The following is a 25,043-nucleotide window of genomic DNA, read 5'->3' as shown; positions in this document are numbered from 1 at the left end:
CTCAGTGATCTCGTGTGCCGGACTGGCACAAAGAGTACACACCTGCTGTGTGGTGGATGGTCCTGAGAGAAGCTGGTCCAGCTTCTGAGCAATCATGTCTACCTTGCACTGTAGTGCAATAGATGGACCAACTTCAAGAACACCAGCTTTCTTCTGAATGCTGGGTGTGGCTCTATCAGAATGAGAGCTCGAAGCATGGTGGAGAGAATTCTCGGCCAATGTATCAAATAACCTCCATGCTTCATCCTCGCTCTTCAGCATGAATGTCCCTCCACATGAAGAGTCGATCATCTGACGATTCTTGTCAGACAATCCATCGTAGAAGCTCTGCACCAGTTGCCATTTCAGCACCTGATGATGGGGACATTTCCTGAGGAGATCCTTCATTCTCTCCCAGGTCTCATGAAAGCGCTCACCATCTAGCTCTGAAAAGCTAGTGATGGCTCTACGATATTGGTTCGTACGACCAATGGAAAAATATTTCCGAAGAAACTCTTGTTGCAATTGATCCCATGACTCTATTTCTACAGAATCTAAGGACTTCAGCCAATACTTGGCTTTGTCCTTCAATGAAAAGGGGAATAGAGTCAACCTTAAAGCATCATTATCGAAATTCTGTATCTTAACAGTAGAACAGATTTCGAGGAATTCATCTAAATGTCGGTAGGGATCCTCATGACTAAGGCCATAAAAGGATGGAAGCATCTGAATAATACTAGCCTTAATCTCATAATGTGGCGCTCCTACATCGGGTCTCCGAATGCAGGATGCCTGAACATAGTCTGTGGGAATGAAATATTCCCGCAGAGGGCGTGAAAGAACTGGGGGTGGAGGTGGAGGATCCATGTCAGCCATTGTTGCCGAACTTCGATGAGAATGTAAAATTCTCTCTGGGTTGTCAACAAATGGGTGTAATGGGGTTCCTAGCCCTCGTCGACCCTGCATACACTGGTGCTAAGACCAGATGTAAGCAAACGACCTAACTCTAAATCTAAACTACACAGGTACTAAAATGTAAATAACACAAAATAAACAACTACTAAACAACTATGCTAAACTAATTATGTCAGAATGATCTAACTAAGTAAATGAAATAACAAATTAAACTACTCTAAAGTACTGAAAAGATAAATACAGGAAATCACAAACTAAGTTTTTCTAAAACCCACCTGTCTAATCGCTCCTTGCAGAATGAATTTCAAGTGAATCCTAGAAAGACAGAACGTGAATCCTATACTTACTAACTATGTTAATCCTATATTCACTTACTAATCCTACTAACTAAAAATAAAACAACTAATTAACTAAAACCAATTAATAAATCAAACTCTAAGAAATAAAGTAATTAATTCGCCGTTCCCCGGCAACGGCGCCAAAATTTGGTTGATATTTTGAAATGATCCTTTTTTTTTTTTAAAACAATTATTTTCAATAAACTTTGGAAAATCGTCAACCAAAAATATAAAAACCGACTTTCCACAAAGTGGTAAGTACGGATCGAATCCTCAGGGAACAGGAATTAAAGACAATATTTTTAGAAAATTTAATTTATTAATGACAAATATCAATCTACAATTATAAAGTTAATACAACTACAAATAATCACTAAAAGAAAAGTAATCAAGCAATCAGTCTTCTGCTCCACGCCAAGGGTATTTCCGTCTTTTCGCCACGTAGAGAATCTTCTCACTTGGTCAATAACCCTGGACACTAAATATGCTTTTCAACCTAAAAATGCAGAAAAATATAAAGTTAGTTTTCTATTCTAACAATTAAAACAATAACTAAAACTATTTCTAATTGTACGAAAATTACAAAACAAATGCTATTTATCAAGCAAAAATTAAATAAAATACTAAATTAATTCTAAAATTAACCAATTTAACTCTACTAATGCTGTATGATGATGATGCAAGTCCTAAAATGCAGAAATTATTGAAAACAAGTCTAAATTGCCGAAACTAATAAAATTACGAAACTGCCCCTAACTAGTGTAAAATAGCATTCTGACATGTTATCGGAAAACCACTGTTTGACAGGGCAAACGAGGTCCGATTTTTCCGAAATTTGTTCTGTTCTGCAACTGACAGATTAAAAAATCTGACAGTTTTTACATAATTGAAAAACAGTATATGGAACTCCAGATATAAGAGTTTCAAATCTGGGAAAAATCAGGATATCGAAGGTCCTGTAATTTAAAAACCAGAAAAAGCGGTTTTCACAAAACGCCTAAAAATCAGACCAAACCAACTCCGAATGAGCTGAAATTTGGTCTGCAGTTAAATAACACGTCAATAAAGTGAATAGAAGAAAAAAATTTGGAAAACACAGAGTTTTTACACAGAAAATAATGCTAATACGACAGGGTAAAAATCTGGTTTTTATTTGAGTGCACTATTCACTATTTGAACTATTTTACTCTCTAAGAATGTAATCTACGTGCAATGCAAACTTAATTAATCCTATATAACTGATTATATGCAGATTCTAACTATAATGAAGCTACATGAACTCTACACGAAGTATGACATGCATGTTATGAATATGCACTAAAGGAAATACTAATGCAATTACAATCAATACACTAAATAATGTAGTTAAATATAGGACTAAATGATATATTCTCTATAAACTAACTATACTATACTACTAACTAATCAACAACCGGTAAACTAACAAACACCAATCAAATCAACAATTAGAAATTTTGGCTAAACAATTAAAGAGATAACTACATTAGCTAATCTAAATTTGCTATAAGTAAATCAAGAACTTAGGGGACTAAAATGGAACAATAGGACACGTGTTCGACTAGGACTAGGGTCGGTTGACTCCAATGGACTCGGTTTAGGCTTAGCTAAGGGGGGTTAACTTGGGTAGGCTCGAGTTAGGTTTGACTCAACTCGGTTTAAGTTTGGGCTCCGCTAGGTTTGGTTTCGGGTTTGACTTGATCAACTAGGTTCGAATAGGATAAGGTAAACTCGGTTGACCCACTAGGTTTAGACTAGGGTTTGGGTCTTGGTTGAACTCGGATTGGATTAGGTAGGCTCGGTTTTGACTAGGTTGAGATAGATATGCTCGAGCTAAGGTTGACTCAACTAGTTGGGTTCGGTTTTGAGTTGCCTTAGTCAATTAGGTTCGGTTGACTTAGGTGGACTCGGTTTGACCTTATCTAAGGTTGGATTGGGTTTGGCTAAGGTTGACTCGATCTCGGATTGGTGTTGACTTGGCTAAGGTTGACTCAACTTGGTTTAACTTAGGTTAGGTTTGACTAGACTAGAGTTGACTCGACCTAGGCTCGGTTTGGGTTAGGTCTAGGTCTTTGACTCGGTTCAAAGGGTATTTAGAATAGGGGTTGACTCAACTTAGGTGTGGTTTGACTAGACACGGTTTTTGGGAAAACCAATAACCTTCCGAATTACAATTAATAACCAATTTAGAAAGTTGAAGAGGTAAAACCGTCCAACCTAGAGAGGAGTTGAAATATTTAATGACATTTAAAAATCAACTTGGAAAGTGGAGAAAGTAAATCTATCCAACTCAAAGGATTTAATACGTTTCCTTATTGGGTTTTACAAATCAATTTGGGAATTGAAGCAATCCAACCTAGAGACTCACACGGTTTTATCCTTCCAACAAAACTTTAATTAGCTTTTACTCCTTTCTTAAAATCGTGTGCACCTCTTTTAGAAGGAAATTGGAAATTTCAAATTTTGTTTCCCGAATTAATTGTAAACATTAATTCCTCTCTATTTTGGAGGGATATCCAAATTCAAACCTTCTTAAATTGCTTTTCACGAAATTAGAGGAGTCAATTTTCCCAAAAACGTTTTCAACCTTAATTACTTGTGTACCCTCCTTCAAAAAAAAAACGTCCACTCTAATTAAAGTTATTATACTCTAACTACATTAATATCTACCTAGGGCAATGAAAGGACCTAAAGGGAAAACACAATTTTCTAAAAGAAACTTAAATGGTCTACAACGAATTCCAAAACTCACTTAAATGGCTCCTAAAAACGTCTAAAGCAATAAACCCTAATATATGTAACTTTGACAACCTAATTACACTTACCTAACTCAATTAATGACAATTAATAATTTCTTAAAAATTTGACCAAGAGCTCAAGGGGAGCTCTAATGGCTACCGCCCCACCTTGGGGAAGAAGAAGAACTACACGAAAATAAAAAATTAAAATTATAAACTAACGAAAAGCAATAAAACTAAGTAACTACTATTTTGATAAAACTAAGTTAGAAAATACTAAAAATGACTCCTAAGTACCCAAAAGCTAACAAGAACATCACTATGCTGGAATTAAAAACATAAAAAAAATAAAGAAAACTTGATTTTTATAATTTTCAATAATACACTCAAACACAAAAAACGAAAAATGATTAAAACAATTAAGTAGCTCAATCCTAAAACAATGGAATGACTAACATCAATTTATGTTACTGTTAACACACTAAACACACAGCAAGCAACACGACTTACCACTCTAAACCCCCTTTTAACAAAAATGTAAAGATCGGCTAGAATATCTCTAGCCGATTTTTTTTCTTTTCTTTTTCAAAAATAAAATCAAAAGGAAACACAAGCACAACCCACGACTTAGAATAAACTAAAATGAAATTTCCTAATGAGATTTTCAGCAACACCATACAAGACACATGCTGGACAAAACAAAAATATCAAAACAGAAAAATATTTTTGCAAAAATCAAGAATCGACTAGAATAAGTCTAGCCGATTTTTGGATTTTTATTTTCAATTAAAATCAAATGTAACCCACACACAAAACCGACTAAGATGAATCAAAATGAACACTTTCTTTATTGGATTTTCTGTAAAACAACACCAAGAACACTTAGGGCAAACTTGAAAAATCGACTAGATGAAGATTTAGCCGATTTTTATAAAAAGGATGAAAAATCAATAAAAACTCGATTCCAACGAATCAACCACACACATAAACCTAATCTAACGTGCTGGTCTATGCACGAATGCTACTCTAAGATTGAAACAAAAAGAAAACTAAGAAACACACAGAAAATAACAAAACAAAATCCACACACAAATCGGTTTTATCTAGAAGAGAAGGAACAAGAAGACCTACCTTTTGGAAGATCCGACGACCGGGGGGATGAAGAAGAGCGGACCGTGGCTGGAGATGGACGTCCTATACCGTTCGAGAATGCTGTACTTCACCAAAATCGGTACCTTTTGCAGCTGCTACACGTTGGAGATCCACCGACGATGGAAAGTGAGCCGATTCGCGATCGGGGGGTGTAGAAAGCCGGATGGAGGTAGGGCCGGCTCACCTTGGTGGTGTGTTGCGCAGTCCCGCCCAAGGTTAATGTTCTCCACCTCTGCTAAACCTGCAAAAGTACATAAAAGGGGTGAAAAGACAGCAAGGAACAAGAAAGAAATGAAAAGAAACGAAAGAAAGCTCAAAAATATGCTTGAAAATCAAACATAGGTCGATCTTCAATGGCCAACACGTGGGGGAGATGGAGAGGAAGAAGCTGCTGCTGTAGAGTCACTGTAGGGGGCGTCCAAACACAGCCAAAGACGCCTAGGGCTTCTCTAAAAAGTATATTTATACTTTTTGGAATTTGCAAAAACAATGTTATAAAAAATATATTTTCTAGGCGCCTCTTTCTGGGGGGTTTTCAGAAAAAACTTTTTGAAATGGATCTGGATAGGCGTGTGGGTTGGGTTTTGGACTTTTAAAGAGTTGATCCAAGGTCCAATTAACCTAATTGGGTCGGATATGGATCTGATCCACCTCGAAATCCGTGCTCAAACACTGAAATAACCATAACTCTCTCATTTTAACTTCGATTTTTCTGAAATTCGAACCATAGCCCCTTACTATCAAAACACATCTAAACATGGGTTTAAAACCTTAAACTTGATACAAAATGCATGAAAAACGTGTTTACATGATGTGCATTTCATGCATCATCAAATACCCCCATGCTTGAATGTTTGTTAGTCCCTTAACAAACCCTAATCATGATATGCACTGAAGACAAGAAATGCTAAGCATGAATGCCTAATACTAACTCAGTTTCGTAGGAATCACGGTTGCATTTAGCGTATGCAACAAGCCCTTTAAACCCCTAGCTTACACTAGTGGACGAGTAAGGTCTCGTGAGGGTTTGCAGAGATGCTACCTACAAACATCAATGAAATACGAGGATGATTTTTCAAAAATATGAGGCTCTTAAGAATGCAGTTGGAACAAATATTTTATGTAATTGACATTCTCAAAATAAGTTTAAAATCTCATGCCACTACAGTAAAAATTCTTTTTCTTCACTTTTCTAATATTGTAGCTAGTTCATGATTTTTCTCTGAAAGTCAAGTATTCTCATGTTTTACTCATTTATTCTCACTTGTATATTTTCTGCACAGTAATACACATATATGCCTAAGCAATGAAAATTTTCTCCTTCAGCACATTCTTTTCTTTCATTTTCTCTCTTTTTTTTTTTTCAACTTTTGATCTCTTGCGCATTCTTCTCATATGGGCACTATTTCGAATAGTCAGTTTTTGTGACCCGTGTAGCGAGCTTTGGGTCAGTGACTCCCAAGTCGGCCGACCTTAGGGCACTAGATACAGAGTATCCCTCAGACTTAATTGCTCGAGTCACTAGACCTTCTATTCTAATAGTTTACGTATAGTCTTCCTCTCGTCCTGTGCAATGTCTCTATCTCTTAGGCTTTCTATGCAGTCCATGTAACAAGCTTTCAAACCAGTGGCTCCCAAACCAGTTGGCTTTGGGGCACCAGGTGTAAAACACCCTTCAGATTCTACTTACTCGAACTACAAAGGCCACAGATATCGACTTAGACAAGAAGATGATCTCCTTCGTTATCCTTTTCGTTAAGATACTCACACACTTCATCTCGTGTCTGAGTTCTACTACTAGGATTCACGAAGACATCAACAACTAAACGTAGCTCTATTCTTTTAAACTCATTTTTCAAACACATCTTTCCATTGCTTATTTCTTTCAGAAAACATACTGTGCCTACTTATACTAAAGTGATTCAAAATTTTCGAACAATCAAATACTATCTTTTCTTTGAATTTTCTCATGAATACTACTCTATTTGACTCAGTTCAGAAAACAAAAAATTTTTATGGGGCTTAAAAATTATAAACTGTTAGATTATGTCAAAAACAATCATATATGCTACACTTTGTTCTCAAATGCCTACTTTGATTACCAGTCATACAAAATTTTTTTTAAATTTTTGTGTGCATGCATCTAAACCACCCCCCCATGCTTGAATGACACTGTCCCTAGTGGCATACAAAATAAATAAAAATGTAATGCAAATGCACACTAAAAGACACTAACAAAAATATGGGAGAAAGGATAGATACAACCTAATTTTCTCTGAGCTTCTGAAGTTGATTTTCCTCTGATCCTTGAATTCTTTGAAAGCTCTTCTCTGTACCTGGTAATTGATACACTAATTGTTAAGTTCATCCTGCATACATCAAAACACAAATTAGCACATGTGAAATGAAATACTAAATAAATAAAAACTCTGAAATGAAAAAGAAATAACGTACATATGATACATCCCTCTGGTCGAACCCTCATGCCTTCGTGGGATGCACTATCTCACACTCACCATCCTGCAAGGCATCTGAAATGAATGGCTTCAGTCTTTGCCCATTTACCTTGAATGTACCTTGGGTCATAGGATCGAATAGTGTCACTGCTCCATGGGGAAATACTTCTTTCACAATGTACGGACCTGTCCATCTCGATCTTAACTTCCCTGGGAATAAATGTAAACGAGAATTGTATAGCCACACTTTCTGATCTGGCTCAAACACTTTTCTGACAATATGCTTATCATGAAATGCTTTTGTGCGAGCTTTGTATAATTTGGCATTCTCATATGCATCATTCCTGAGTTTTTCTAATTCTGAGAGCTGCAGTGCTCTCTCTTTGCCAGCCTGGGTGAGGTCAAAATTCAATTTCTTGATAGCCCAGTATGCTCTATGCTCTAGCTCGACAGGAAGATGGCATGCTTTCCTGAATACAAGGCGATACGGGGACATGCCAATGGGAGTCTTAAATGCAGTTCTATATGCCCAAAGTGCATCATCTAAGCGCTGGGACCAATCCTTGCGGTCCAGACGAACTGTCTTTTCTAAAATTCGCTTAATCTCCCTATTGGACACTTCAACCTATCCACTAGTCTGCGGATGATATGGAGTGGTGAATCTATGATTGACAGAATATCTTCTCAGTAGAGAAGATATCTGTACATTCCTAAAATGCTTGACACCATCACTAATCATCGCACGTGGCACGCCAAAACGACTGAAAATGTTGTGCTTAATGAACTTAAGCACTACTCTGTGATCGTTGGTCTTGGTTGCCACAGCCTCGACCCACTTGGACACATAATCAACCGCCACCAAAATGTATAAATTTCCGAAGGAAGGCGGAAATGGTCCCATAAAATCAATGCCCCAAACATCAAAAATCTCGACTATCAAAATCGGAAGCAAGGGCATCATGTCCCTCTTGGACATGTTCCCAATCTGCTGACATCGCAGGCATCGCCTACAGAACTCATGAGCATCCCTGTGGAGTGTGGGCCAATAAAATCCTGACTGCAAAACCTTTGCAGCCGTCTTCCTACTACTAAAATGCCCTCCACAGGCTAATGAATGAGAAAATTCAGAATGGACTGGTACTCTTCCTCCGGAACACATCTCCTAATGATCTGGTCTGCACAGTATTTGAACAACTCTGGTTCATCCCAATAATAGTGCCTCACCTGAGATAGGAATCTCTCACGCTCATTCTTGTTCCAATGCTCAGGTATCTGTCTCGAAACCAGATAGTTCACAATATCTGCAAACCAGGGTAACTGCGATGTACTGACTGACATGATCTGCTCGTCGGAGAAAGAATCACTGATCGGCCTCTGATCCTGCGTGGTCTCCACGATCAGTCTGGAAAGATGGTCTGCTACTACATTCTCGCTTCCCTTCTTATCTCGAATCTCGAGATCAAACTCCTGTAGTAGTAGGACCCAACGAATCAATCTCGGTTTGGTGTCTTTCTTATTCAACAAATATTTCAATGCAGAATGGTCAGAATAGACAATCACCTTCGAACCGAGTAAATAGGACCTAAATTTATCCAATGCAAAAACTACCGCAAGTAGCTCCTTCTCTGTCGTAGTATAATTCATCTGAGCATCAGACAGAGTTCTACTCGCATAGTAGATCACATAGGGCTTCCTATCAATGCGTTGTCCTAAAATGGCCCCCATAGCATAATCAGATGCATCGCACATAATCTCAAATGGTAGAGTCCAATCTGGAGGTCTCAAAATAGGTGCAGTAATCAAAGCCTCTTTGAGAATCTCAAAGGCCTTCATACAATCCTCATCAAAAACAAAGGGCTGGTCTTTCTCCAATAACGTGCAAAGCGGTCGAGAGATTTTGCTGAAATCTTTTATGAACCGCCTGTAAAATCCTGCATGCCCTAAAAATGATCGAATCTGCCTCCCAGAGGTGGGTGGAGTCAAACGAGAAATGGATTTCACCTTTGCTCTGTCAACCTCAATACCACGATTGGACACAATGTGTCCTAGCACAATCCCCTCCTGGACCATAAAATGGCTCTTTTCCCAACTCAGGACGAGATTGGTCTCCGCACACCTACTCAGTACTCGAGCAAGTTTTTGGAGGCAATCTTCAAAAGAAGAGCCATACACTGAAAAGTCGTCTATAAAAACTTCCATCACATCATCAATCATGTCCGAGAAGATAGCAAGCATGCACCTCTGAAAAGTAGCCGGGGCATTACAGAGCCCGAACGGCATACGTCTAAACGCGAAGGTGCCATAAGGACATGTAAATGTGGTCTTCTCCTGGTCGTCATGATGGACAGCTACCTGATTGTATCCTGAATATCCATCTAGAAAGCAGTAGTAGCTCTGTCCTGCGAGTCTCTCTAAGATCTGATCAATGAATGGCAATGGGAAATGATCTTTCCTAGTTGCCACATTCAGCTTCCTAGAGTCGATGCAGACTCGCCATCCTGTAGTGGTCCTTATCGGAATTCTCTCACCCTTCTCATTCTCAACCACAGTGAGTCCTGACTTCTTCGGCACAACTTGAATCAGACTGACCCACTGGCTATCAGAAATAGGGTAAATGATTCCGGCATCCAACCACTTCACCACCTCTTTCTTCACCACTTCCTTCATGTTGGGATTTAGCCTTCTCTGCATATCCCTAAATGGCTTGACTTCCTCATTACAATGGATCCTATGCATGCAGAATGAAGGATCAATCCTCTTTAGATCAGCAACTCCCCATCCAATCGCTGCCTTGTGCTCTCGAAGAATAGTCAGCAATCTTTGTTCCTGCTCCTCAGTGAGCAAGGATGAGATGATCACAGGCAGAGTCTCATCATCTCCGAGATATGCATACTTGAGTGAATCCGGTAAGGGTTTCAGCTCAAGTTTCGGAGGTGACTCGATCAAAGACTTGGCGGGGGTCTCAGCAAGTGGTGGAAGAGGCTCCCTGACCGCTCCCCAAGGTGATCTCTCTGACGACACTCTAGACACATCTACACTATCTACACCGCTATTCTTCTCAATATGGTACAAATCTAAAGAATCCTCAGTAATGTACAACTCGGGCTGCTCCTCCACTAACTCCTGTGCAATGTCTACATAAAAGCAGTCCATGTCTCCTATTGGTCCTATTGCGGCATTGAAAATATTCAGCTTGACCTTTCGATTGCCGAATGAGAGATCCATGGCTCCGGTCCTACAGTTGATGCACGCATTGGCAGTCGCCAAGAATGGTCTGCCTAAAATAATCGGAGTCTGGTGCTGGCTGTCTACTCCTTCCATATCAAGAATAATGAAATCGACTGGAAAATAAAAGTCATCCACCTTAACTAGCACGTCCTCCAAGACGCCTCTCGGTACCTTGACAGAACGATCTGCCAGCTGCAGTGTAATCGGAGTCGATCTCATCTCTCCTAGCCTGAAAGAATCAAAGAAATATCCGGGCAGAATGTTCACGCTTGCTCCAAGATCGAGAAATGCGCGTTCTATCCGGATGTTCCCTATAGTACAAGCAATGATAGGGGCTCCAGGGTCCTTGAGCTTTGGTGGTGTCTGATGCTGAAGTACTGAACTCACCTGCTCAGTCAGATGGACCCTGTTAGGAACTCGCTCTCTAGATTTACGCTTCTGCGTACATAGTTCCTTCAGGAATTTGGCATATGCCGGCACCTGCTGAATAGCATCGAGCAAAGGTAGGTTGATCTGCACATGCTTGAAGATGTCAAGCATGTCCTGGATCTTCGCACCTTGCTTCCCTCTATAACCAGGAGACTCTAATGCTTTGGGATAGGGTGGTGGGGGAATATACTCTGCTGGTTCCTCCTCTTTGTGAGAAGGCTCACTCCTATCCTTCTTCTTCTTTTCTGAGGATGAAGATGGTGAAGGTGATGATGGGGATGATGATTGAGCCGACGTAGGTGAACCAATGGTCTCTGGCTCCTCTATCCTCTCTCTACTCTCTCGCTCTCTGCTCTCGACGTGATACTCACGTCCACTCCTCAAGGCCTTAACCGATTTGGCCTGATGCTGTGTCTCAGTATGAAATAGGCCTCCAGTCATCTGGTCCTTGCCCTTCGGGTTCATGACAGCCTGACTCGGCAATGTACCCTCGGGTCTCCTACTAATAGCCTCAGCTAACTGTCCCATTTGCGATTCTAACTTCGCAATGGACTGCGTATGCGAGCTCAAAATCTGGCTATACTTCTCGAAGGCGTTCTGATTAGAGGTTTTCACCTCTTGGAATGCCTGGAGAAGTCTCTCCTCAAAAGATGTCTGCGGGGCAGACTCCTGCTGAATCGGGGGAGTAACAGAAGAAGAAGAAGACTGAGCATAGTTCGGTCTTTGAAATGACTGAGTAAAAGATGGCTGCCGAACTGGCTGAGAGGATGTAGGCATCTGCATGGAAGACTGTGGATTCTTCCATGAAAAATTGGGATGGTTACGCCAACCCGGATTATATGTCAATGAAAATGGGTTATTTGGCGGTCTGACGTATCCCTGAGCTGCCTGAACTTGTTCTTGAACAAATTCAGGGTACTGAGCTGCCGAAGGGCACTCAGTGATCTCGTGTGCCAGACTGGCACAAAGAGTACACACCTGCTGTGTGGTGGATGGTCCTGAGAGAAGCTGGTCCAGCTTCTGAGAAATCATGTCTACCTTGCACTGTAGTGCAATAGATGGACCAACTTCAAGAACACTAGCTTTCTTCTGAATGCTGGGTGTGGCTCTATCAGAATGAGAGCTCGAAGCATGGTGGAGAGAATTCTCGGCCAATGTATCAAATAACCTCCATGCTTCATCCTCGCTCTTCAGCATGAATGTCCCTCCACATGAAGAGTCGATCATCTGACGATTCTTGTCAGACAATCCATCGTAGAAGCTCTGCACCAGTTGCCATTTCGGCACCTGATGATGGGGACATTTCCTGAGGAGATCCTTCATTCTCTCCCAGGTCTCATGAAAGCGCTCACCATCTAGCTCTGAAAAGCTAGTGATGGCTCTACGATATTGGTTCGTACGACCAATGGGAAAATATTTCCGAAGAAACTCCTGTTGCAATTGATCCCATGACTCTATTTCTACAGAATCTAAGGACTTCAGCCAATACTTGGCTTTGTCCTTCAATGAAAAGGGGAATAGAGTCAACCTTAAAGCATCATCATCGAAATTCTGTATCTTAACAGTAGAACAGATTTCGAGGAATTCATCTAAATGTTGGTAGGGATCCTCATGACTAAGGCCATAAAAGGATGGAAGCATCTGAATAATGCTGGCCTTAATCTCATAATGTGGCGCTCCTACATCGGGTCTCCGAATGCAGGATGCCTGAACATAGTCTGTGGGAATGAAATATTCCCGCAGAGGGCGTGAAAGAACTGGGGGTGGAGGTGGAGGATCCATGTCAGCCATTGTTGCCGAACTTCGATGAGAATGTAAAATTCTCTCTGGGTTGTCAACAAATGGGTGTAATGGGGTTCCTAGCCCTCGTCGACCCTGCATACACTGGTGCTAAGACCAGATGTAAGCAAACGACCTAACTCTAAATCTAAACTACACAGGTACTAAAATGTAAATAACACAAAATAAACAACTACTAAACAACTATGCTAAACTAATTATGTCAGAATGATCTAACTAAGTAAATGAAATAACAAATTAAACTACTCTAAAGTACTGAAAAGATAAATACAGGAAATCACAAACTAAGTTTTTCTAAAACCCACCTGTCTAATCGCTCCTTGCAGAATGAATTTCAAGTGAATCCTAGAAAGACAGAACGTGAATCCTATACTTACTAACTATGTTAATCCTATATTCACTTACTAATCCTACTAACTAAAAATAAAACAACTAATTAACTAAAACCAATTAATAAATCAAACTCTAAGAAATAAAGTAATTAATTCGCCGTTCCCCGACAACGGCGCCAAAATTTGGTTGATATTTTGAAATGATCCTTTTTTTTTTTTAAAACAATTATTTTCAATAAACTTTGGAAAATCGTCAACCAAAAATATAAAAACCGACTTTCCACAAAGTGGTAAGTACGGATCGAATCCTCAGGGAACAGGAATTAAAGACAATATTTTTAGAAAATTTAATTTATTAATGACAAATATCAATCTACAATTATAAAGTTAATACAACTACAAATAATCACTAAAAGAAAAGTAATCAAGCAATCAGTCTTCTGCTCCACGCCAAGGGTATTTCCGTCTTTTCGCCACGTAGAGAATCTTCTCACTTGGTCAATAACCCTGGACACTAAATATGCTTTTCAACCTAAAAATGCAGAAAAATATAAAGTTAGTTTTCTATTCTAACAATTAAAACAATAACTAAAACTATTTCTAATTGTACGAAAATTACAAAACAAATGCTATTTATCAAGCAAAAATTAAATAAAATACTAAATTAATTCTAAAATTAACCAATTTAACTCTACTAATGCTGTATGATGATGATGCAAGTCCTAAAATGCAGAAATTATTGAAAACAAGTCTAAATTGCCGAAACTAATAAAATTACGAAACTGCCCCTAACTAGTGTAAAATAGCATTCTGACATGTTATCGGAAAACCACTGTTTGACAGGGCAAACGAGGTCCGATTTTTCCGAAATTTGTTCTGTTCTGCAACTGACAGATTAAACAATCTGACAGTTTTTACATAATTGAAAAACAGTATATGGAACTCCAGATATAAGAGTTTCAAATCTGGGAAAAATCAGGATATCGAAGGTCCTGTAATTTAAAAACCAGAAAAAGCGGTTTTCACAAAACGCTTAAAAATCAGACCAAACCAACTCCGAATGAGCTGAAATTTGGTCTGCAGTTAAATAACACGTCAATAAAGTGAATAGAAGAAAAAAATTTGGAAAACACAGAGTTTTTACACAGAAAATAATGCTAATGCGACAGGGTAAAAATCTGGTTTTTATTTGAGTGCACTATTCACTATTTGAACTATTTTACTCTCTAAGAATGTAATCTACGTGCAATGCAAACTTAATTAATCCTATATAACTGATTATATGCAGATTCTAACTATAATGAAGCTACATGAACTCTACACGAAGTATGACATGCATGTTATGAATATGCACTAAAGGAAATACTAATGCAATTACAATCAATACACTAAATAATGTAGTTAAATATAGGACTAAATGATATATTCTCTATAAACTAACTATACTATACTACTAACTAATCAACAACCGGTAAACTAACAAACACCAATCAAATCAACAATTAGAAATTTTGGCTAAACAATTAAAGAGATAACTACATTAGCTAATCTAAATTTGCTATAAGTAAATCAAGAACTTAGGGGACTAAAATGGAACAATAGGACACGTGTTCGACTAGGACTAGGGTCGGTTGACTCCAATGGACTCGGTTTAGGCTTAGCTAAGGGGGGTTAACTTGGGTAGGCTCGAGTTAGGTTTGACTCAACTCGGTTTAAGTTTGGGCTCCGCTAGGTTTGGTTTCGGGTTTGACTTGATCAACTAGGTTCGAATAGGATAAGGTAAACTCGGTTGACCCACTAGGTTTAGACTAGGGTTTGGGTCTTGGTTGAACTCGGATTGGATTAGGTAGGCTCGGTTTTGACTAGGTTGAGATAGATATGCTCGAGCTAAGGTTGACTCAACTAGTTGGGTTCGGTTTTGAGTTGCCTTAGTCAATTAGGTTCGGTTGACTTAGGTGGACTCGGTTTGACCTTATCTAAGGTTGGATTGGGTTTGGCTAAGGTTGACTCGATCTCGGATTGGTGTTGACTTGGCTAAGGTTGACTCAACTTGGTTTAACTTAGGTTAGGTTTGACTAGACTAGAGTTGACTCGACCTAGGCTCGGTTTGGGTTAGGTCTAGGTCTTTGACTCGGTTCAAAGGGTATTTAGAATAGGGGTTGACTCAACTTAGGTGTGGTTTGACTAGACACGGTTTTTGGGAAAACCAATAACCTTTCGAATTACAATTAATAACCAATTTAGAAAGTTGAAGAGGTAAAACCGTCCAACCTAGAGAGGAGTTGAAATATTTAATGACATTTAAAAATCAACTTGGAAAGTGGAGAAAGTAAATCTATCCAACTCAAAGGATTTAATACGTTTCCTTATTGGGTTTTACAAATCAATTTGGGAATTGAAGCAATCCAACCTAGAGACTCACACGGTTTTATCCTTCCAACAAAACTTTAATTAGCTTTTACTCCTTTCTTAAAATCGTGTGCACCTCTTTTAGAAGGAAATTGGAAATTTCAAATTTTGTTTCCCGAATTAATTGTAAACATTAATTCCTCTCTATTTTGGAGGGATATCCAAATTCAAACCTTCTTAAATTGCTTTTCACGAAATTAGAGGAGTCAATTTTCCCAAAAACGTTTTCAACCTTAATTACTTGTGTACCCTCCTTCAAAAAAAAATCGTCCACTCTAATTAAAGTTATTATACTCTAACTACATTAATATCTACCTAGGGCAATGAAAGGACCTAAAGGGAAAACACAATTTTCTAAAAGAAACTTAAATGGTCTACAACGAATTCCAAAACTCACTTAAATGGCTCCTAAAAACGTCTAAAGCAATAAACCCTAATATATGTAACTTTGACAACCTAATTACACTTACCTAACTCAATTAATGACAATTAATAATTTCTTAAAAATTCGACCAAGAGCTCAAGGGGAGCTCTAATGTCTACCGCCCCACCTTGGGGAAGAAGAAGAACTACACGAAAATAAAAAATTAAAATTATAAACTAACGAAAAGCAATAAAACTAAGTAACTACTATTTTGATAAAACTAAGTTAGAAAATACTAAAAATGACTCCTAAGTACACAAAAGCTAACAAGAACATCACTATGCTGGAATTAAAAACATAAAAAAAATAAAGAAAACTTGATTTTTATAATTTTCAATAATACACTCAAACACAAAAAATGAAAAATGATTAAAACAATTAAGTAGCTCAATCCTAAAACAATGGAATGACTAACATCAATTTATGTTACTGTTAACACACTAAACACACAGCAAGCAACACGACTTACCACTCTAAACCCCCTTTTAACAAAAATGTAAAGATCGGCTAGAATATCTCTAGCCGATTTTTTTTCTTTTCTTTTTCAAAAATAAAATCAAAAGGAAACACAAGCACAACCCACGACTTAGAATAAACTAAAATGAAATTTCCTAATGAGATTTTCAGCAACACCATACAAGACACATGCTGGACAAAACAAAAATATCAAAACAGAAAAATATTTTTGCAAAAATCAAGAATCGACTAGAATAAGTCTAGCCGATTTTTGGATTTTTATTTTCAATTAAAATCAAATGTAACCCACACACAAAACCGACTAAGATGAATCAAAATGAACACTTTCTTTATTGGATTTTCTGTAAAACAACACCAAGAACACTTAGGGAAAACTTGAAAAATCGACTAGATGAAGATCTAGCCGATTTTTATAAAAAGGATGAAAAATCAATAAAAACTCGATTCCAACGAATCAACCACACACATAAACCTAATCTTACGTGCTGGTCTATGCACGAATGCTACTCTAAGATTGAAACAAAAAGAAAACTAAGAAACACACAGAAAATAACAAAACAAAATCCACACACAAATCAGTTTTATCTAGAAGAGAAGGAAAAAGAAGACCTACCTTTTGGAAGATCCGACGACCGGGGGGATGAAGAAGAGCGGACCGTGGCTGGAGATGGACGTCCTATACCGTTCGAGAATGCTGTACTTCACCAAAATCGGTACCTTTTGCAGCTGCTACACGTTGGAGATCCACCAACGATGGAAAGTGAGCCGATTCGCGATCGGAGGGTGTAGAAAGCCGGATGGAGGTAGGGCCGGCTCACCTTGGTGGTGTGTTGCGCACTCCCGCCCAAGGTTAATGGTCTCCACCTCTGCTACACCTGCAAAAGTACAGAAAAGGGGTGAAAAGACAGCAAGGAACAAGAAAGAAATGAAAAGAAACGAAAGAAAGCTCGAAAATATGCTTGAAAATCAAACATAGGTCGATCTTCAATGGCCAACACGTGGAGGAGATGGAGAGGAAGGAGCTGCTGCTGTAGAGTCACTGTAGGGGGCGTCCAAACACAGCCAAAGACGCCTAGGGCTTCTCTAAAAAGTATATTTATACTTTTTGGAATTTGCAAAAACAATGTTATAAAAAATATATTTTCTAGGCGCCTCTTTCTGGGGGGTTTTCAAAAAAACTTTTTGAAATGGATCTGGATAGGCGTGTGGGTTGGGTTTTGGACTTTTAAAGAGTTGATCCAAGGTCCAATTAACCTAATTGGGTCGGATATGGATCCGATCCACCTCGAAATCCATGCCCAAACACTGAAATAGCCATAACTCTCTCATTTTAACTCTGATTTTTCTGAAATTCGAACCATAGCCCCTTACTATCAAAACACATCTAAACATGGGTTTAAAACCTTAAACTTGATACAAAATGCATGAAAAATGTGTTTACATGATGTGCATTTCATGCATCATCAAATACCCCCATGCTTGAATGTTTGTTAGTCCCTTAACAAACCCTAATCATGATATGCACTGAAGACAAGAAATGCTAAGCATGAATGCCTAATACTAACTCAGTTTCGTAGGAATCACGGTTGCATTTAGCGTATGCAACAAGCCCTTTAAACCCCTAGCTTACACTAGTGGACGAGTAAGGTCTCGTGAGGGTTTGCAGAGATGCTACCTACAAACATCAATGAAATACGAGGATGATTTTTCAAAAATATGAGGCTCTTAAGAATGCAGTTGGAACAAATATTTCATGTAATTGACATTCTCAAAACAAGTTTAAAATCTCATGCCGCCACAGTAAAAATTCTTTTTCTTCACTTTTCTAATATTGTAGCTAGTTCATGATTTTTCTCTGAAAGTCAAGTATTCTCATGTTTTACTCATTTATTCTCACTTGTATATTTTCTGCACAGTAATACACATATATGCCTAAGCAATGAAAATTTTCTCCTTCAGCACATTCTTTTCTTTCATTTTCACTCTTTTTTTTTTTTTCGACTTTTGATCTCTTGCGCATTCTTCTCATATGAGCACTATTTCGAATAGTCAGTTTTCGTGACCCGTGTAGCGAGCTTTGGGTCAGTGACTCCCAAGTCGACCGACCTTAGGGCACTAGATACAGAGTATCCCTCGGACTTAATTGCTCGAGTCACTAGACCTTCTATTCTAATAGTTTACGTATAGTCTTCCTCTCGTCCTGTGCAATGTCTCTATCTCTTAGGCTTTCTATGCAGTCCATGTAACAAGCTTTCAAACCAGTGGCTCCCAAACCAGTTGGCTTTGGGGCACCAGGTGTAAAACACCCTTCAGATTCTACTTACTCGAACTACAAAGGCCACAGATATCGACTTAGACAAGAAGATGATCTCCTTCGTTATCCTTTTCATTAAGATACTCAAACACTTCATCTCGTGTCTGAGTTCTACTACTAGGATTCACGAAGACATCAACAACTAAACTTAGCTCTATTCTTTTAAACTCATTTTTCAAACACATCTTTCCATTGCTTATTTCTTTCAGAAAACATACTGTGCCTACTTATACTAAAGTGATTCAAAATTTTCGAACAATCAAATACTATCTTTTCTTTGAATTTTCTCATGAATACTACTCTATTTGACTCAGTTCAGAAAATAAAAAATTTTTATGGGGCTTAAAAATTTATAAACTGTTAGATTATGTCAAAAACAATCATATATGCTACACTTTGTTCTCAAATGCCTACTTTGATTACCAGTCATACAATTTTTTTTTAAAATTTTTGTGTGCATGCATCTAAACCACCCCCCAATGCTTGAATGACACTGTCCCTAGTGGCATACAAAATGAATAAAAATGTAATGCAAATGCACACTAAAAGACACTAACAAAAATATGGGAGAAAGGATAGATACAACCTGATTTTCTCTGAGCTTCTGAAGTTGATTTTCCTCTGATCCTTGAATTCTTTGAAAGCTCTTCTCTGTACCTGGTAATTGATACACTAATTGTTAAGTTCATCCTGCATACATCAAAACACAAATTAGCACATGTGAAATGAAATACTAAATAAATAAAAACTCTGAAATGAAAAAGAAATAACGTACATATGATACATCCCTCTGGTCGAACCCTCATGCCTTCGTGAGATGCACTATCTCACACTCACCATCCTGCAAGGCATCTGAAATGAATGGCTTCAGTCTTTGCCCATTTACCTTGAATGTACCTTGGGTCATAGGATCAAATAGTGTCACTGCTCCATGGGGAAATACTTCTTTCACAATGTACGGACCTGTCCATCTCGATCTTAACTTCCCTGGGAATAAATGTAAACGAGAATTGTATAGCCACACTTTCTGATCTGGCTCAAACACTTTTCTGACAATATGCTTATCATGAAATGCTTTTGTGCGAGCTTTGTATAATTTGGCATTCTCATATGCATCATTCCTGAGTTCTTCTAATTCTGAGAGCTACAGTGCTCTCTCTTTGCCAGCCTGGGTGAGGTCAAAATTCAATTTCTTGATAGCCCAGTATGCTCTATGCTCTAGCTCGACAGGAAGATGGCATGATTTCCCGAATACAAGGCGATACGGGGACATGCCAATGGGAGTCTTAAATGCAGTTCTATATGCCCAAAGTGCATCATCTAAGCGCTGGGACCAATCCTTGCAGTCCGAACGAACTGTTTTTTCTAAAATTCGCTTAATCTCCCTATTGGACACTTCAACCTATCCACTAGTCTGCGAATGATATGGAGTGGTGAATCTATGATTGACAGAATATCTTCTCAGTAGAGAAGATATCTGTACATTCCTAAAATGCTTGACACCATCACTAATCATCGCACGTGGCACGCCAAAACGACTGAAAATGTTGTGCTTAATGAACTTAAGCACTACTCTGTGATCGTTGGTCTTGGTTGCCACAGCCTCGACCCACTTGGACACATAATCAACCGCCACCAAAATGTATAAATTTCCGAAGGAAGGCGGAAATGGTCCCATAAAATCAATGCCCCAAACATCAAAAATCTCGACTATCAAAATCGGAAGCAAGGGCATCATGTCCCTCTTGGACATGTTCCCAATCTGCTGACATCGCAGGCATCGCCTACAGAACTCATGAGCATCCCTGTGGAGTGTGGGCCAATAAAATCCTGACTGCAAAACCTTTGCAGCCGTCTTCCTACTACTAAAATGCCCTCCACAGGCTAATGAATGAGAAAATTCAGAATGGACTGGTACTCTTCCTCCGGAACACATCTCCTAATGATCTGGTCTGCACAGTATTTGAACAACTCTGGTTCATCCCAATAATAGTGCCTCACCTGAGATAGGAATCTCTCACGCTCATTCTTGTTCCAATGCTCAGGTATCTGTCTCGAAACCAGATAGTTCACAATATCTGCAAACCAGGGTAACTGCGATGTACTGACTGACATGATCTGCTCGTCGGAGAAAGAATCACCGATCGGCCTCTGATCCTGCGTGGTCTCCACGATCAGTCTGGAAAGATGGTCTGCTACTACATTCTCGCTTCCCTTCTTATCTCGAATCTCGAGATCAAACTCCTGTAGTAGTAGGACCCAACGAATCAATCTCGGTTTGGTGTCTTTCTTATTCAACAAATATTTCAATGCAGAATGGTCAGAATAGACAACCACCTTCGAACCGAGTAAATAGGACCTAAATTTATCCAATGCAAAAACTACCGCAAGTAGCTCCTTCTCTGTCGTAGTATAATTCATCTGAGCATCAGACATAGTTCTACTCGCATAGTAGATCACATAGGGCTTCCTATCAATGCGTTGTCCTAAAATGGCCCCCATAGCATAATCAGATGCATCGCACATAATCTCAAATGGTAGAGTCCAATCTGGAGGTCTCAAAATAGGTGCAGTAATCAAAGCCTCTTTGAGAATCTCAAAGGCCTTCATACAATCCTCATCAAAAACAAAGGGCTGGTCTTTCTCCAATAACGTGCAAAGCGGTCGAGAGATTTTGCTGAAATCTTTTATGAACCGCCTGTAAAATCCTGCATGCCCTAAAAATGATCGAATCTGCCTCCCAGAGGTGGGTGGAGTCAAACGAGAAATGGATTTCACCTTTGCTCTGTCAACCTCAATACCACGATTGGACACAATGTGTCCTAGCACAATCCCCTCCTGGACCATAAAATGGCTCTTTTCCCAACTCAGGACGAGATTGGTCTCCGCACACCTACTCAGTACTCGAGCAAGTTTTTGGAGGCAATCTTCAAAAGAAGAGCCATACACTGAAAAGTCGTCTATAAAAACTTCCATCACATCATCAATCATGTCCGAGAAGATAGCAAGCATGCACCTCTGAAAAGTAGCCGGGGCATTACAGAGCCCGAACGGCATACGTCTAAACGCGAAGGTGCCATAAGGACATGTAAATGTGGTCTTCTCCTGGTCGTCAGGATGGACAGCTACCTGATTGTATCCTGAATATCCATCTAGAAAGCAGTAGTAGCTCTGTCCTGCGAGTCTCTCTAAGATCTGATCAATGAATGGCAATGGGAAATGATCTTTCCTAGTTGCCACATTCAGCTTCCTAGAGTCGATGCAGACTCGCCATCCTGTAGTGGTCCTCATCGGAATTCTCTCACCCTTCTCATTCTCAACCACAGTGAGTCCTGACTTCTTCGGCACAACTTGAATCGGACTGACCCACTGGCTATCAGAAATAGGGTAAATGATTCTGGCATCCAACCACTTCACCACCTCTTTCTTCACCACTTCCTTCATGTTGGGATTTAGCCTTCTCTGCATATCCCTAAATGGCTTGACTTCCTCATTACAATGGATCCTATGCATGCAGAATGAAGGATCAATCCCCTTTAGATCAGCAACTACCCATCCAATCGCTGCCTTGTGCTCTCGAAGAATAGTCAGCAATCTTTGTTCCTGCTCCTCAGTGAGCAAGGATGAGATGATCACAGGCAGAGTCTCATCATCTCCGAGATATGCATACTTGAGTGAATCCGGTAAGGGTTTCAGCTCAAGTTTCGGAGGTGACTCGATCAAAGACTTGGCGGGGGTCTCAGCAAGTGGTGGAAGAGGCTCCCTGACCGCTCCCCAAGGTGATCTCTCTGACGACACTCTAGACACATCTACACTATCTACACCGCTATTCTTCTCTATATGGTACAAATCTAAAGAATCCTCAGTAATGTACAACTCGGGCTGCTCCTCCACTAACTCCTGTGCAATGTCTACATGAAAGCAGTCCATGTCTCCTACTGGTCCTATTGCGGCATTGAAAATATTCAGCTTGACCTTTCGATTGCCGAATGAGAGATCCATGGCTCCGGTCCTACAGTTGATGCACGCATTGGCAGTCGCCAAGAATGGTCTGCCTAAAATAATCGGAGTCTGGTGCTGGCTGTCTACTCCTTCCATATCAAGAATAATGAAATCGACTGGAAAATAAAAGTCATCCACCTTAACTAGCACGTCCTCCAAGACACCTCTCGGTACCTTGACAAAACGATCTGCCAGCTGCAGTGTAATCGGAGTCGATCTCATCTCTCCTAGCCTGAAAGAATCAAAGAAATATCCGGGCAGAATGTTCACGCTTGCTCCAAGATCGAGCAATGCGCGTTCTATCCGGATGTTCCCTATAGTACAAGCAATGATAGGGGCTCCAGGGTCCTTGAGCTTTGGTGGTGTCTGATGCTGAAGTACTGAACTCACCTGCTCAGTCAGATGGACCCTGTTAGGAACTCGCTCTCTAGATTTACGCTTCTGCGTACATAGTTCCTTCAGGAATTTGGCATATGCCGGCACCTGCTGAATAGCATCGAGCAAAGGTAGGTTGATCTGCACATGCTTGAAGATGTCAAGCATGTCCTGGATCTTCGCACCTTGCTTCCCTCTATAACCAGGAGACTCTAATGCTTTGGGATAGGGTGGTGGGGGAATATACTCTGCTGGTTCCTCCTCTTTGTGAGAAGGCTCACTCCTATCCTTCTTCTTCTTTTCTGAGGATGAAGATGGTGAAGGTGATGATGGGGATGATGATTGAGCCGACGTAGGTGAACCAATGGTCTCTGGCTCCTCTATCCTCTCTCTACTCTCTCGCTCTCTGCTCTCGACGTGATACTCACGTCCACTCCTCAGGGCCATAACCGATTTGGCCTGATGCTGTGTCTCAGTATGAAATAGGCCTCCAGTCATCTGGTCCTTGCCTTTCGGGTTCATGACAGCCTGACTCGGCAATGTACCCTCGGGTCTCCTACTAATAGCCTCAGCTAACTGTCCCATTTGCGATTCTAACTTCGCAATGGACTGCGTATGCGAGCTCAAAATCTGGCTACACTTCTCGAAGGCGTTCTGATTAGAGGTTTTCACCTCTTGGAATGCCTGGAGAAATCTCTCCTCAAAAGATGTCTGCGGGGCAGACTCCTGCTGAATCGGGGGAGTAACAGAAGAAGAAGAAGACTGAGCATAGTTCGGTCTTTGAAATGATTGAGTAAAAGATGGCTGCCGAACTGGCTGAGAGGATGTAGGCATCTGCATGGAAGACTGTGGATTCTTCCATGAAAAATTGGGATGGTTACGCCAACCCGGATTATATGTCAATGAAAATGGGTTATTTGGCGGTCTGACGTATCCCTGAGCTGCCTGAACTTGTTCTTGAACAAATTCAGGGTACTGAGCTGCCGAAGGGCACTCAGTGATCTCGTGTGCCGGACTGGCACAAAGAGTACACACCTGCTGTGTGGTGGATGGTCCTGAGAGAAGCTGGTCCAGCTTCTGAGAAATCATGTCTACCTTGCACTGTAGTGCAATAGATGGACCAACTTCAAGAACACCAGCTTTCTTCTGAATGCTGGGTGTGGCTCTATCAGAATGAGAGCTCGAAGCATGGTGGAGAGAATTCTCGGCCAATGTATCAAATAACCTCCATGCTTCATCCTCGCTCTTCAGCATGAATGTCCCTCCACATGAAGAGTCGATCATCTGACGATTCTTGTCAGACAATCCATCGTAGAAGCTCTGCACCAGTTGCCATTTCGGCACCTGATGATGGGGACATTTCCTGAGGAGATCCTTCATTCTCTCCCAGGTCTCATGAAAGTGCTCACCATCTAGCTCTGAAAAGCTAGTGATGGCTCTACGATATTGGTTCGTACGACCAATGGGAAAATATTTCTGAAGAAACTCCTGTTGCAATTGATCCCATGACTCTATTTCTACAGAATCTAAGGACTTCAGCCAATACTTGGCTTTGTCCTTCAATGAAAAGGGGAATAGAGTCAACCTTAAAGCATCATCATCGAAATTCTGTATCTTAACAGTAGAACAGATTTCGAGGAATTCATCTAAATGTCGG

At 39.9% G+C, this 25,043-nt stretch overlaps 2 non-coding genes across 2 annotated transcripts; both read left to right on the top strand.

Annotated features, from left to right (window-relative positions):
- Window positions 1-349: 349 nt before the first annotated feature.
- LOC149816811 (small nucleolar RNA R71) lies at window positions 350-452 on the top strand. Its single transcript, XR_016427791.1, has one exon. It is a non-coding gene; the product is annotated as a small nucleolar RNA R71 (small nucleolar RNA).
- A 12,086-nt stretch (window positions 453-12,538) lies between these two features.
- On the top strand, window positions 12,539-12,641 carry LOC149816810 (small nucleolar RNA R71). The gene has a single exon (XR_016427795.1). It is a non-coding gene; the product is annotated as a small nucleolar RNA R71 (small nucleolar RNA).
- The last annotated feature ends 12,402 nt before the right edge of the window (window positions 12,642-25,043 follow it).

This window comes from Nuphar pumila, chromosome 14, assembly GCF_984573655.1.
Source record: "Nuphar pumila chromosome 14, dmNupPumi1.hap1.1, whole genome shotgun sequence".
Classification (NCBI taxonomy): domain Eukaryota; kingdom Viridiplantae; phylum Streptophyta; class Magnoliopsida; order Nymphaeales; family Nymphaeaceae; genus Nuphar; species Nuphar pumila.
The sequence above is the reverse complement of the archived record's forward strand: the minus strand, read 5'-3'. Positions and strand labels throughout refer to the sequence as shown.